Consider the following 16,676-nt stretch of genomic DNA (forward strand, 5'->3'; position numbering starts at 1 on the left):
CACCCTATAACATGTGGGAACGGGCCATCTGATAAAAATCCATCTTGGTCTTATGCAGTTCCATTTGCGTTGAGGGAAACCTTATATAATGGTGCATGGCATCCAGGAAGGTGTTGAAGAAGCGTGACAGGCAACTTTGTGAGGCACCTCCAGCCACAGCTATCACCCCCTGGTAACTACCTGATGTAAGTACGTGCAGGGAACAAAGGACCTGCACATGTGGTGGTATTGCATGTGCCCTGCGTGTATGCTGCTCCAGGATGGGGTGCAGGTCACGTATGAGGTCTAGGATGGTTGTGGGGTGAAGCTTGTACCTGTCATGTATTTCTTCTTCTGTAAGTTGGAAAAGGGTGATGTGCACTCTGTATATGCGTTCCAGTCGCCATCTCATCCTCTGTGCAGCTGCTTGCATCCGCATTCGCCTTGCAATGACATAGAAGTAGGCCTGGGTGGTAAATTATGTTCCGCTCGTGGAATTTGCGGAATTTGGGTAATTTCGTGTTCCGCGGAGAACGCAGAATTGCCCCAAATTCTGTTTTCCGCGGCTTCGTGTAATTTTGTGCTTGTTTGCGTTCTCAAAATGCGTGTTCACTAGATATTTCCCCCCGAGCACGCAAATAGCGATCGCGAACAGTAAAAAAGCATATCGAACAAGCAATTCCGCGTGTTCGTGGGGATTTTTTACCGTTTTGCTGAGCTTTGCATAGCACAACTAAGCAAATTCCGCCCACCCCTACATAGAAGGCCGCAATTGTGTTGGAACTGATGCATTCTGGGGTTGTTTATATGCAGTGCACCTGGTTACCACCTGCTATGAGTTGGTGGTAATTTGCGACTCACAAATAGCGATTTTCAGGGAAATCGCTATTTGCGATTTTTCTAACATTGGTCTGCGAATTTCTTTTAGCGATTTCACACTTTGCGAGGCGCAATTTGGGAGTCGGTGGCTCTGATTCGCAAAATAAGGAATCGCTAACTGACTTCAGTTTTTTTTAGCGATTCCTTATTTTGCGCATGCCTTTACATTTCACATTGGTCTTTTGCGATTGCAAACTTAGAAATTCTGCGAATTTCTGCATTTGCGATTGGTATTTCGCTTGCTACATCTGGCCCTTTGTGTAATATCTTTAAACTTGCAAACCTTTGTTAATCAAGTTTAATAAGGAGTTAACCCTTTGGGAATCCTCTAACCTATAATGTTGACATTGAATCAGAAGGTTCCCAAGCTCCGGTCCCCACTCCCAATGCTAATGAGGAGCATATTAAAAAATTGATACAAAAAGAAATGCACTCTTGCTTGAAAGAAACCATCAGCCAAGTTGTTGCAGACAAAATATCCCTAACTGACGGAAACGACTCTACGGAGCACATAATGAAGATTTTACCAAATGCGGGGGCAAAAGGTCAAGGAAAAACAATAATATAGAAAGGGTGAGCCCATTGAGCACACCGGGAGGTCCAAGCACCTCAAACCTACTGGGAGGTCTATGCACCTCACACTCTAAAGGAGGACTAAGCACCTAAACCTCTAAGGGAGGCCTACGCACCCCATAGACCAAAGGTGTCTTCAGCGACACAACTTACTAGGATGCCCCAAGCGGCACACACTACCAAAGTGCTCTACCTGACCCCCAATTAATTGACCTTGACCAAGGAGGAATTGAGTCTATGAACGGATATATCCTAGACCTAGATCCAGACGAGAATGACCCAGATTTTACTCTTTCAGAGGACGAACTCCCCTCTTCCTCTAAAGAAATAATGATTGACCCTCTAGGCAAGGAAATGTTCTCCCTCTATAACATCCAACACCACAGAAGCTCTCAATGGTGGCCTCAGTTCCATGTGGCCAAATTCATCAAGAGGTGAATAAGAAACCCCCTTGAGATAGACACAAGAAATATATTAAAGCCTGAAAGCCCAAGACCTATGGTCCAAGACAAAATTTGCCTCACCCCAAACCTAGACCCAGGACTTATTCAAATTAGGCAGGTGCCCTAGGAAGGGCATGGAGCGCTCCCTCAAGACTTGCCAGGACCGCATGCATGGCATGCTAGGTCCCTTGTGTAGAATGATTGACTTAATTGAGGAATGCCACAATAATGGCTCTTCCCCAAACCTCGACTTACTGAGAGGATGGAGCCAGAGGACGCTAATCCTTCTTGGGAATGCTAATGCCGCAATTAACACTGAATAAAGTAGAGTCGTCCTATCCAAAATAGAGCCTAACCTTGGTGATATGGCCGAAAGGGAACCCTCCGTCAACCCCAGTGGACTACTCTTTGGGGAAGACATGATTAAGAGCCTAGGAAAATATGTGGCAACCTTCATTGCACTGAATAAGGCACAAACTAACATGTGCAGAGTTTTCAATCCTAGTGTTTTTGCCAGGGCCGGCAGAAGAGGTCTCTATACCGGCCGTCCCTATCAAAGACCCTCCTCAGACAACGAGGTTTTGGTCGTCCCTACCAGACGAACCCCTCCTTCTACTCTCAGAGAGGAAGACACTTCCATTAGAGAGGCTTCAGAGCTAGAGGTCAAAACTCTTCCAACACTTTAAGTAAGTACCAACTCACCTTATACTTCCTTTTCAACAGGGAAAGTGGGAGGTCGGCTAAAACACTTCTTTCACGCTTGGGAACTAATAACTCAAGACCCGTGGGTTCTAGAAACTGTTCAGGGTTTCAAAATAAGTTTTATAGAGAAACCAACACAACATATAACACCCAATGTGTTAAATCTGACCTAAGAACAACAGACAATTTTGGCAGAAGAGGTGAACTCTATGCTGGAGAAAGGGGCAATTGTAGAGGTTCTGTGGGAATGTATGAACTTCCTGAGCAATATGTTCCGGGTAGCGAAGAAAGACAAAGGTTGTAGATCTGTAATAAGCCTCAGAGAACTGAAGAAATCTCTCACCTACAGACATTTCAAGATGGTAGGTATCCATCTCTTCAGAGACATGCTTTTAGAAAAAGACTGGTTAGTGAAACTAGATCTGAAGGATACCTATTTTACAATTCCAATGGCGTTAGAATCCCAATCCTTCCCCCAATTTGCTTGGAACAATCACCTATACCAATTCCAAGCTCTTCCCTTAGGTCTATCCTCTGTCCCTTGGTGCTTCACCAAGGTAATGAGGGCCATTGCATCAGTTTTGAGGGAAAGAGGAATCCGCCTTATAATTTACCTAGACAATATTCTTCTCATGTCTCAAAATCACTCTCAACTACTGAAAGACTTGAATACTACCGTAAATTTAATAGAAAGTGCAGGTTTTATAATAAACAGAGAAAAATCAATTATGACTCCCTCGAGGTCTCTAGAGTTCCTGGGCTTCACAGTAGATACCGTGAAGTCAATGCTGTTAATGAAAAAGATAACCAAGATTCGAAGAGAGATATGACTATGTTCTAAAACGAGACCTGTTAACCTTAAGAGAACTAGCCAGACCCCTGGGCCTCTTCTCATCCTCCATCCAAGCTATTTTCCCGGGTCCTTTACACTATCGGGCCCTCCAAAGTCAAAAGAGCAGAGTCCTTCGATCTGGCCTATGGTACGGAGACAAAATTTATCTAGACACCAAAGCCAAGGCACAACTGACCTGGTGGTTAGAAAATCTGGACGCTTGGAATGGCAAAGCCATATTTGGCATTTCCCCGGAATTTGTCCTGGAGTCAGACAAGAGCCTTCATGGCTGGGATGCTTGCTTTCAGAATCAGAACAGGGGAGGCTTATGGTTCTACTTTGTACATACCACATAAACCTTTTGGAGTTGACCGCTGGGCTCTAGGCCCTAATGAGTTTCAAGCAATCCCATCAGGGCAGATCAGTTATTCTCAAGATAGACAACATGTCGACCGTAGCCTACATAAATCACCTAGGAAGCACCAAATCACCAGATCTCTCCAATCTAGCAAAAAAGCTATGGATGTTCTGCCTGGACCACAAAATATCATTAAGAGCAGAATACCTTCCAGGAAAAAACAATGTTTGTGCGGATTGGAATTCCAGATTCCTAGTAGATCACACAGACTGGAAAAATGAATGTGAACGTCTTCAGAAGGATAGAACAGCTTTGGGGTCCCTTAGAAGTAGATATCTTTGCGAGCAGAATGACATCCCAACTACACAACTACTTCAGCTGGATGCCAGACCCAGGTGGCTATATAGGTTAACTTGGCGACAGTTAAGCAAAAAATAGTTACCCTCTCGGAGCAATGGTCACCATTATTTTTGTTATAGTGAGGCTAATTAGACACTATTAAAGATGATGATGCTGACTATAATCAATTGTTACCTAGCCATGTTACCAGTGAGGCTTTCTCAGTCCTTTTATCGATGTTTAAATAGCTGCATGATAAACATTTGGTGGAAAAACAAGTTAGCACGCATTTCCCTACTTAAACTCCAACAAACCAAAGCCCTTGCTGGAATGAATGTTCCCAATTTTAAGAAATATTAATCTTCTTACACTCTTAAAGAGATTTGGACCTCTTACATGAGAATCCAGGCTTCATTCCCACATACTAGTGGCATAGGCTAGAAAGTTCTCTTCACATCCCTTTCCCCTTCCATCATTTGGTACATATTACACAACCTCCCAAATCCTTTTCTTCACCTCCCATTACTTTCGCCGTTTCCCTAGCAAAACCTCGAATTACACATTCATGTTCCGATAATGAGATTTTCCTGTTGTCCCCTCTTTGGTATGAATAATAGAGTTATATTTTGGAGAAACTGGTTCCAGAAAGGTACTGTTACGATAAGGAAGGTTTTTTCTGATTCCGGTCTTCTAGCCATTTCTACACTTCAAACTTAGAGGCATATGTACAAGGACTTAACGCTGCCGCAGCGCCAATTTTTTTATGTTATGGCAGATTTTTTTATCGCCTTATTTACAAAGTGACGCTAACTGGAGTTAGCAGCACTTTTCTGGTGGAAACGTGAATTTTTAAGATCGCCACTTCTGTTAGCGGGAGTTAATAAAAATGAGATGCCAGGTGGACGTTCCCGTGCAAAAACTGCCCCCAACACCACTTCGAGATAATTAAAAGGAATCCCTTGTATAGTGCAAAACCAAAAACACTGCCTCTAACTCAAGTTAGAGGCAGTTCTTTAAGACCTGAAAATAGATGGTCTTAAAAATGGTTCAAACACTTAGTGCCTCATTTCAGGTCTTGGTGCTGGACAGCGCTGCTAGGAATGTTGTTGCGCTGCCCTGCAACAAAAGTAAAAGGCAGGAATGCGCACCATCAATAAGATAGGGTGCATTCCTGGGACTCATACATGGAAAGCATTGCATCACTGCGACAAAACAGCGTTGCAACACTTTTCACTATGCCCTTCTTGCGACACCATGGTTGCGCTGTACTCACTGTACTTCGCTCCATGTCGCAATTAATGACAGATACATCTGGAATCCTGACGTATCTGTCAGTGCTAAAGTCACGCAATGCTGCAGTTGTGTCACAAGCATGACGCAACTCCAGCAATGCATGGGGCCAGTCTATCCCTGTGGCACTGCGTCAAACTTACACCTGCCATGAGGCAGGCATAAAGTACTGACGCAGTGGCGTCCAACAATTGTTGTAGTGAAATCTGATAGATTTCACTGCGCCACTCCTATGAGGCTTTGTCGCGTGGGAATGCCCATCCTGCATACATCATACATGATTCTGGTATAACGTAGCACAGGGCTTCACAGGGTCATGTATATGCTGAGATACTTCACTTTGCAAATATGGCGCAAAGCTGTGCAAGAATCACGCTGCAAGTACGCCAAGAAAATGACGCACCGGGTGGGGTGAAACTGTCAGAAGCGGCTCATGAATAAGCCACCCTGTCTTTTTCCCCTATATTGGTGCACAATGGCTACCATGCACCAACACAGGGATCCTTGCGCCATGGTGCAAGGGTGACTGTGTTGCGGAGTTGATTGATGTTGTGACTCCATCTCTTCTCGAGACGTCTGCAAGTGGGGCTGGACAAGTGGAGGTCAGGAGTGAACCAGCCGGCCTTCTTGGAGTGTTGTTTGCCTGGTCTTTTGTGAGGGGTGCCAGGGTGTCGGGCAGTTGTTGATCCATCGTTGGAGGTTGCGTGCTGTGGTGTTGGTGTCTGTAAGCGTTGGCGGAGTGGTGGTGCTGAGGGAGTTGACAGAAAGTTCTTCGTTGGCCTTTATCCAGCCACAACAGGGGGGGCAAGGATGGTGATAGTGTTCGGTGGGTATGGTGAAGGCGTGATGTAAACAATGATGGTTGGTACAGGAGAGTCCTGTGGTGTGGCTGTAGTTGAAGTTCCGTCTGGTGGAGAAGATGGGCTTGAGAGTGTGTCCGGCTATGTGGGTTGGTGCAGTGACTAGCTGCTTGACCTGATGTTGGTGAGGTTCCCCAGGAGGGGGATGGTGTTCTGGTCACTGGGGTTCTCCAGGTGGAACTTGAGGTCTCCGAGTAGAATGTCGTCGGTGTATAGGAGAGCCTGGGGTGTGATGAGGTCTACAATGGCATAGGTGAATGGGGGTTCGTGGCTCAGGGGGCCTGTAGATGAGGGTGCCACGGAGGGTGGGGTTGGTCTGTATCTGAAAGTGGAGGTGTTCCATGGTCACTGTCGGGTCATTAGAGTGCGTGGTCAGTTGGAGTGTGCTTTTTCAGACAATGCCAATGCCTCCTCCTGGCTGCTCGGGTGGTCCGTGTGGGTGAAATAGTAGCCATCATGGATGGTGATGGCGATGTCCGGTCCAGAGCAGAGGTTGGTCCAGGTTTCCACGAAGAAGGTGAAGTCTGAAGAGGTAGCGTCGATGAGGTCCCAGATTTCTGTTGCGTGTTTGTGGAGGGACCGCCAGATGAGGAGGATGCAGTTGAGCCAGTCGGCTGGGCTATTAGTCAGCTAGGTGGCAGGAGGCCCTGGTGTGCTGATGTGGCAGAAGGTGCGTTTGCAGTTTCGACATGCACAGTGTGCAAGAGAATTCTACATTGTTGCTAGATGGCAGGCGGTATAGCATCCAGGGTTGATGGCGAGAAGGGTGTTGGCGTTATAGCGGTGGAGTGTCCGAGAGGAAGGGACCTTGGTGTCTAGGGGCTGACGGATGCAGACGGTCTTGCCTTTGGCACACTAGTGGTATGCCCGCTGCACATGGTGGCACAGTGGCCACCATTAAGTAGTGTTATGTTATGTTATTATGACTTCTAAAGTGTACAAATACCCTGAGGTGTCTTGGCGCTAAACCGGACCGTAAACCCTGAGCAGGGTGGAAAAGGAGGTGGATTAATTTAAAAATAACCACGTTTTCAGTTCTTTTCTGAAAGAGATGAGGGAGTTGGCCTCTCTCATGTGTGCCGGGAGTGTGTTCCAAAGCTTGGCCACACAATAGCCAATACTTCGGCCTCCCCAACTTGAGGTTCGAATCCTTGGTACCAGCATTAATCTGGTACTGGTAGACCTTAGTTGTCTGCCTGGGCGGTACCAGGATAAGAGGTTTTTCAAAGGTGCAGGTCCAATATTGTTCAATGCTTTGTAGGCTAGGCAAAGTGGCGGTGGGGCTGGACAATTGGGAGGTGGGAACCACGGCAAAGGACACAGCTAGGGGCGGGGATGCAGGGGGGAACAAGGGTTGTAAATATATTTTTAAATAATTCTTACCTCAAGGCCGGGTCCCGCGTCTTCTGTGTTCCTGCTCTCCTGAGTCTGCTTCCAGGAATCAGGCAGCCAGGCTCCCTCCCATAAGCCAATTACAACGCTGAAATGCAGTATTGTCATTGTTCTAGAGCACCGTGACAAGGCATTGAGCCAGGGGCTGGAGGGTGGGCATGTACTCCATGCAGGCTGTAACGCAAGGGAAGTGCTCACGACTGCTTTGGGTGGCCTGAGAGGGCTGACCAAACAGTCATTGCAGACTTGAGTGGGCATACCACTCCGCCCCTGCCCTGCTCGGTGAGTAGGGCAGTCCCATTAAAGGAAACATAGCATAAGTACATCAGAAAGTTATCATTATGTTATGTTTCCTCTCCTTGCACTGCTTGAAATCAGTGGTGCAACGCTATTCTGCCATAGCGGATGAGCTGCCACTGGGGGTGCATCACCCACAGGTGCTAGGCCTGGGCCCGAATCGACCCCCGGGCCTCCTACGCTACGCGTCTGACATTCTCCTCACCTGGACATTGACACTGTGGCGCAATCCACTGCACTCGCTCCAAATCTGTGACTCAGCCAGCAGGACCCTCAGCCAGCCGGGATTGCACAAGCATGGGTACAGCAGTCCGGCCCGCCAAGTCCGCTGGGGAACCTCCTGATGCAGGTGCATATGCAACAGGGCCCCCTTAGGCATGAAGTTGCAGCGCTCCCGCCACACAAGTTTGGCACAGCTCAGGGGCCTCACCCTCCATAGCGTCTGGCCAGTGCAACACCCTCCGGAATGTGATGCAGAGAGGTGCGGCCCACCACTGGTAATCTCCTCCGTGCACCCCAGTGAAGTAGTGGCACGTGCAATGCCGACCTTCCTATTGTTAGTGTGCAGGAGCGCCTCAATCGTTCACAGCTCCAAGGGGCACCAGGCATTCTTCTCACACACGTCAGCAGCATGTCTCCATGTGACCTGGCAGACTTCACCACCAGGTAAGGGAGATTGTCGATGCCTCAATGTCTACCTCCACAGCCCAGCAACTCCACAGCACCTCCGCATCCCACTCCGGGTCCCAGACGCAGGCCCAGCGAGGCCTCTGGGCCCCGGTGACTGTCTGCGCTTTCAAGGTTTTGGATGCCATGGTGTTGCAAAGAGTGCACAATGATAAGTGAAGCATCACTGGTTTTGCCCAGCGATGCGCCTCTTTTCATGATTTCCTCTTCCCTGGGACTCTGGCTGGTCATCCTGGCTGTTGGGGTGCTTGGGGGGGGTTGTTGATCTGTGCAGCACTTGGCCCTGGCTGCTCCATTCTACAGTCCATTGGTTTTGTTTCCTATATTTCATTGAAGGTGACTTATCGGCTATTGTTGCCTCTAGAGTCAAAAAAAACACGTTGGGCTGACTAACATGGCTTTTTTTGCTGCTAATGGGCCTTTCGTCTGTTTTCACCCGCTAACGTCAGAATTTGTATTGCCTTCACGCTAGTGTTAGTGGCAGTTTTCACCGCAGCTACCTGAAACTATCGCCGTGTATCGACGTATTGTAAATACATCACTAACAGGGCAATAGTTTTTGGTGATAGGTTGCATTAAGAAAACTGCAGCTAACTAGGTTAGCATTAGTTTGCGGCAATTCTTGTACATGTATCCCTTAATTTGGTTGACCAAATTGTACTCAGCTTAAGGCCTATTTCTTACAATCAGCCTTATTTTACTACAATCTCAATACAAATTGCGGATAGTAGTCTTCCTACATTCAATTTCACCATTCTTACAAAGGATCCCTTCAGTTATAAAAATGCAGTTACTCACATTAACAACTGCTCACACAAGACAAAAACAACTTTCGGACCCAGTGAGAAGCTGATCTCCAACAATCATCTCAGTACATCCATGGCACAAACTTTGGGCTAAACTTTATACCACCTCTTGCTGTGCCAGCACCACAAATACATTATATTTATTCTTTAACAGGCTATATCTCACCCCCTCCTCGTTATACAAATACAAAATATCTTCGTCATATGTTTTTTTGCTTGTCCCCGAAGTAGCCACTTTTAGTCACAAGTATGGGCCACCCCATTGATCTTAGTAACTCTAGTGAGTTTTATTACATTCATGTAGTACTTATACTAATGTAAGTTTAGCATCTCTTCAATAAAGCATTTTTAACCTGAAAAAAAACAGAACAAAAAAATTCTTCCTTGATCAGTATTACCAGCCATCCTCTTCCTAGGCACTTGGCCGACCTCTTCATGCTATTGCATTTTTTATAGTTATATTGACTGTATTACTTTTGGAGCTTATATATACATTTTGGTGTGCGATTATATTAACATTTATGATTTTTAGGATGTGAAATTATCTCTTTTGCTCTGTTACTATCGGAATGTTACATAGATTTTATTGTGTGTTTGGACATCCGTCCTTTATTATGATTACGTTCTGCATGGTTTCATTAACTTTTAAAGTTCTCTTATGCTTGAGTGCCACAAAAAAGATCCTAATATCAAAGTTATTTCAACCTGGGAGTTGTCCACCTCATGGTATTGTTGGCTGCCTGATATTACAGTGCATGAGGAGGAAAAGAACCACAATAACAGTATGAATAATATTGTCTTAACACATATCATAACATAACACTATTTGACATGCAGAGCATATCTGTTAAGCTTAATGCAGACTTCACCCCCAGTGTATTCAGCACAAGATTGCACATCAAAGAGTCCCTATTAGAATGCCATCATGTATGGTAAGGCCAGTAGCGGCTCGTGGAGGGAGGGCCGCAGGGTGGTGGGGAGGGGCGGGGCGGGTGAGGGGCAGGGTGGGGGGTAGTAAACTACAGCTCATGGCCAACCGGAGTAATGTAACTAAATAAATAAATAAAATGAATTTAAGTGCTCGTGCTGAACCGCCAAATGCGTTACAGGGCGCGCAAAATGAAATTAGTTTTGTTTATTTATTTAGTTACATTACTCCAGTCGGCCGTGAGCCGGAGGTTACCATCCCTCACCTTGCCCCTCCCCCATCCCATCCCACCCCCCCGCTCCACTCCCTCTACGAGCCGCTACTGGGTAAGGCCAGTCTGCACTACAAGCGCAACTGTGTACTGCTGAAAAAAAATATACTATGTGTCTTCATCTACAGCTCTATTCTGTCAACACCCACTGGTTCCGGGCACTGAAACTATCAAAATGAGTTTGTGTGTGGGGTAGAGGGAAGCAGATCAAATGTGTCTGGTCAGTTGGTGAAAGATCAGGTGTTTGTTCATGTATGAAGGTCCTGCGTTCTTCAGGGTCTTGAATGCGTGGGTCAGCATCTTGAACTGGCTTCTCTACTGAATCGGGAGCCATTGAGAGCCTAGTGGTTGCATAAAGGGTCGGCAACTGTCATGGATCCGGTTAATTACTAGATCTTGGTTTTTTCTCGGGGCCTTGTGGTTAACTCGCAGATTCATGCTCGTTGACATCCCTGTGGGAAAAACACCATGAAGCATTTTCTGCTTCCACAGATAATTGTTTTATAGGGTAATTTGATATTTTGATGTTGCATGACATTTGGGGGTATATTTAGAAGGGGATATCACCACCAGAACTTCACTTTTTATGACATTCTGGTGAGATATCCCCTTCTCTTTATTTACAAAGTGGCGTTAAGCTGCTTATTGTCGCTTAGTGTGAAAGGGGCGTGCAATGGATGTTGCAGTGGGCATTCCGCCAATACACCCATTGCTTATTGATCCTGCCTCAGATTTGCAAGGCTGGGGTGGCGCCAAAAACTAAGACCAGGGAGACTGGTGATACGAGGAGAAATTAATTTCTCCTCGTATGGTGCACTTTCCATGTGTGTACTGCACCAAATTGCCTTTCAAAAATTGTTTATGTGCAGGAAGGTGTCCCTTCCTGCACATAAACAATCACCCCTGCAGCGCAGGCGCCCTTGCAACATGGCGCAAGTGTTCCTGAGCTAGCACTAGGAATCATTATTAGCGCCTGCGCTAGGGGAAATAAAGGGGTGTGCCCTATTTTTGAAATAACGGAACAGCACTTTGTTTTATTGGAGTCCGGCATTACCAATTTTGGAGTAATACTGCGCTTTGATTTTTTTGTAAATATGCCCCTTATTTTCTTAGCTCATAACATAACTTTATGGAGTATCCTTACAAAATCGATTTTTCAAACATGCCACAAAGTAAACTTTACAGTAGAAAAATTCACATGCTTCGTGTACGGTGACATTCGCAGGTTTAGAAAGTAATGCACGAACTTTATTTCTGAGGACTTTGATCAAAACCCTAAGTTGAGAAGAAACCTCACACAGACATCTGAAGGCCTCGCAGAGCTACAGAATCGAGAAACAGAAACTAATGTTTGAGAACAAACGCATTAAACATTTTGCAGGGAAGGAATGTCAAGCTCACAATAGCAGGAATAAATGTTCTTTCTTGTCTCACCTCAAAGACTAAAATGATAAAAACATTAAGAGGCAGCAAGCTTCAAGGTCTTTTCCTGTGTTTGAAGGGGATTGAGAAGTGGCATGCGGCGAAGAACAAGACTTGATTTCTGACTGTTCAGCTAAATGTTGAATTCAGCATTTCTCATTCCTGCTCAGAAGCAGCAGCTCGGGATTAATCAAAGAGGGGTTTGCAAGAGAATAAATGAAGACATAAAAAAGCAATTGTGCACTTTCTGAGGGATTTAGGACTGTTGCTTGTTCAGGACAGTAGCCAAAGGCAAGACCAGTGTCATTTTAAGGATTTTAGGAGTATCAGGCAAGAAATATTTTTTGGGGCCCCTGTTTGGACCAACTTTGAATTGTATTCACATTTTTTTTGCTAAATGAAGCCCTAAGTTAGCTAACAATATTGAATTATATGTTAAAGGCTAAGATACAAAAATACAGAATTGAGCCACAGAGAAAGTTCACAGTTCCAGGGTCCCTTGAAAAGTGGGGGCCCTGTGTAATTGCTCACTTTATCCATGCATTAGAACGTCTCTTGACAGATCGTCCTTTGGGGCTGGAAGAAGGTTTTTTTTAACAATTTTTTATTGAGCAGCTGACATGGGCATAAAAAACATTATACAATAATCAATGATCAGGGATAGTAAAACTTATGAAAACATCAAACAAGATCTTATAAAATCCTTACTTAAATAATGACATTTAGCAGTTATAGTTGATACAGAGCAGGAAACCGATACAAAAAGTGCAACATGCAGTCGTTTCTAAAATCACAGTTCCAGAAGGATACAGATGGTGTAAAATACTTAAACAAGGGATATATAGATAACCCTATATTATAATTCTTATCGTTACCCTTTACCAACGCAAAAAAGAAGTGCATATTTATTAATCCTGGACTTCTTACATAAATAAAGTGTCCTGTGCCAAGGTGCTAGGTGCCGGTCGTTGATTAATCACTATTAAAAAATGTCCAGTTTCTAGTAAACTTGTTCATTGCCCCAACTCTTTTGGCGTAGGCCTCTTCAAACTTTTTTGTCCTTTTCATTTTATTCACCCATTTTAGATAAGAAGGAATCTCCTCTGATCTCCAATTTTGAAGGATTATGGAGCGGGCTACTAAAGAACAAATCGCCGTATAAAACTCTTCGGCTTTGGACAAATCAGATCTTTTTGTTGAGATACCAAATAAAGCAACCTCAGCTTCAGGATCAAGCGGTTTGTCAATGGCCTGACTTATTGATAAAAAAAACTTACGCCAAAACATTTCGAGTTTCGGGCAGGTAAAAAAAATGTGAAGCCATTCGCCCCCCTCTTGTAGCTGGCATCGGAAGCATTTATTTTCGACTCCCGGAAAGCGTTTATTTAAAGCTTTTGGAGTAAAATAAGCCAGCCAACGGGATAAAAACGACATCCTTTTGAAATTAGCAAATCTAAGAGCCTTGCCTCCTAACTGTGCGATCTGCTCCCATTTCTGCCTCGAGAAGGAGCAGTTAGTTTCATAAGTTATTTTGGCCAAAATACCTTCAACCAAAGACGACTCTTCGCCCTTACTCAGTAAGGTACACCAGTTCCCCACTCCTTTTAATTTCGCTTTATAAAGGGCATTAGCCAGAGATGATGGTGACCCACATTCCAAAAGACTGTGTTTATTTATTAAATTTACAATTTGCAAATATTCCAAAAACCCCGTCTTTAATTCATGACTAAACCTGACCTGGACCTCTTGCCAGGTAATAAGTTTCCGGTCTAGAAAAAACGAGCCCTAATCACCCAATCCAGAATCTCTCCATTTTTTGAGCTTACTAGAATTAATTTGCAACCCAAAGATCTTACACTCGTCCAATTTTAAGTAATAAAAACCACCGGACCCTACCAGTTTACAACAAGACTGTAATCTATCGGAGAATTCCCGGATGGTCTTATACCTAGACTTTTTGGGTAGTTTGACTGTTTTTAAAAAAATCGGAACTTGTGAACCTGCTTCTTGTATCATTCTATGATAAAAAAACATATCAAGCAGCCCATTAGGATCTAATAAACGTGCTGCGAGATCCATAATCGCTGCCATATAATAAAAACGAATATTTGGCAATGCTAAACCCCCTTGAGCGGTTCCCAACTGCAATACTGACAACTTAACCCTGGATGCTTTCTTATTACAAACAAAATCCCTGATCAATGACTCGATTTCTCGAAAGAAATTGGAGTTGATCTTTAACGGAACATTTATAAAAGGAAAAATTAATAAGGGGAGTATTGACATTTTAATTAATGCTACACGGCCAATTAAGGTTAAAGGAAGAAGGGTCCATCTATCAAGCAGAATTTTTATTCTATTGCGCATGAATAAATAGTTCAAGCTAAATAGTTGATCAAACTGTTTAGAAACATAGATACCCAAGTATCTAATTGGTTCTGTTTTTAGTGCTTGAGATCTGAGATTTAAAGGCAAAAAATTACAATCAGCGTTTAATACTAGAATCTCCATTTTGTTTTGATTAATTTTATATCCACCGATCTGTTCAAATTGGCCAAATTCAAAAAAAACATGATCAAAATTAGATTTATCAGGACGTAGATATAAAATTATATCATCGGCGAATAATTGTATTTTCGCCATTCCTTCTATTGGTGCTTTGATTTCAGGATTTCACAAATTCTTATTGCTAGGGGCTCAATAAAAAAAGTAAACAAAATGGGCGACATTGGACACCCTTGTCTGGTTCCTCGATTAATATTAATTGTCCCTATCGCATTAGCATTAACTAGCACCCTGGCTTGGGCACCTTGATAAATATTTTTCAACATAGTAGTGATCTGGGCCGGGAAACCAAATTTTTGCATACCGAGGAATAAAGCATCCCAGTTTACCAGGTCGAATACCTTTTCGGCATCGACCATTGAAACCAAAATTGGAATTTTGTTGGTAGAAACATAATCAAGGGCCTGGATTAAAAACCCGGTATTTGACGACATCGACCTCCCAGATACAAAGCCAGACTGGTCAGGGTGGATTAAAGCCTGGGCAATCGGGGTAAAACGTTGGGCCCATATTTTCATCGAAATCTTGAAATCCACATTAAGAAGGCTAATTGGCCTGTACGAGTTTACATCTTTATGATCTTTCCCTTTTTTAACAAAACTGACGATGATAGACTCCTTAAACCTCGGGGGGACAATGCCTCCCGATTTCACAACATTAAATAATTTGACCAGAAAAGGAGTCAGTTCTTTAGAAAAGATTTTGTAAAATTCAATTGGGAGCCCGTCTGCTCCACAGGCTTTCACCCCTGCTATAGATTTAACTGTATCTAAAATTTCTGTATCCCGAATATCACTCTCAAGTTCATCAACTAACGAGGGAGGTAAAACAGGAAGATTAACTTCATCAAGGTATTTATGAATAAGATCAACCCCTACCTCGTATTTAGTGGAGTAAAGCTGAGAGTAGTGATCCATGAATACTTGAGCTATACCTTCTTGATCTTTAATAATATTTTGAGTCTTGGGGTCAACGATCTTTGTTATTAAAGCTTTTTCCTGTTTAGTTTTTGTTTGACCCGCTAACATTTTGCCCACCATTTGACTCTCCTCGAATACTTTTTGTTGGAAAGTTTTAGAACTGTTGATTTCCTCAATTAAAAAAAACTCTTTTAAGGCTAACTTCGCCCTTTCTAACTGTAAAACAGCATCTCCCCTAGCCACCGATAAAGTATCTCTCAGATTAGTAGCATGATCTACAGCCTGTTGGAGTTGTTTGATCTTTTCCCTTCTTTCTCTTGACTTAGCAACTGAACGTGCAATCATCTGTCCTCTAATGGCTGCCTTAAACCAGCCCCAGACTGAAAAAATTTCTGCTGAGCCTTCATTAAAACAAAAAAACTCTAGTATCCACTCTTTGGTTTGAACTATCCAGTTGGGATCTTGGAGGAGTAGACGATCCATCTGCCACCTGGATTGAGTCTTAGCTGGAAGAAGGTTTTGATGGAGAGTAAAAATTAAAAGACGTTTGCCTCTATCAAATCTCCCTTAAAGATATTTACGGTAATTATTTCTTGATGAAAACATGTAAAATGGGTCAGTCGAAAAATAGGATATTTCATATTACATCGTAAAAGCATGCAGAAATGTTTGATAATGTGTAAACATGAAAAATGCAAACGAAGAAAGAGAAACAATGACCATATATATGTATGAAAACACGTGTTCGAGAAACAAATCTTAGTTAACATAGAGACAGTGATGACAATAACTTCTAACATGCACAGAAAATAACTAATGTTTATACAATGAAGCTCTTGAAATTATTAAAAAGCTTAGTTTAGTAATAATTGATAGTAATTCAAAGCTGCAGTTTTCTCAAATGTTATGGATAAACATGTATTTTTGGGAATGACATGAAAATATTATTTTGAAAAATGAGAAATGTGCAAATAATTTTTTAGGAGTGCCTCATATTAAAATGTAACTGCTTGAGAAGAATAGTAATTAAATTAATCAAGAAAACTCAAAATGCAATTAATAATGTATGATTTATAATAATCAATAACGTGAGATTGATTGCGCAGCATTTCCTGTAGGCCTCAGGCATTGTT

Source organism: Triturus cristatus, chromosome 6 (genome assembly GCF_964204655.1).
Source record: "Triturus cristatus chromosome 6, aTriCri1.1, whole genome shotgun sequence".
In the NCBI taxonomy this organism is placed as follows: domain Eukaryota; kingdom Metazoa; phylum Chordata; class Amphibia; order Caudata; family Salamandridae; genus Triturus; species Triturus cristatus.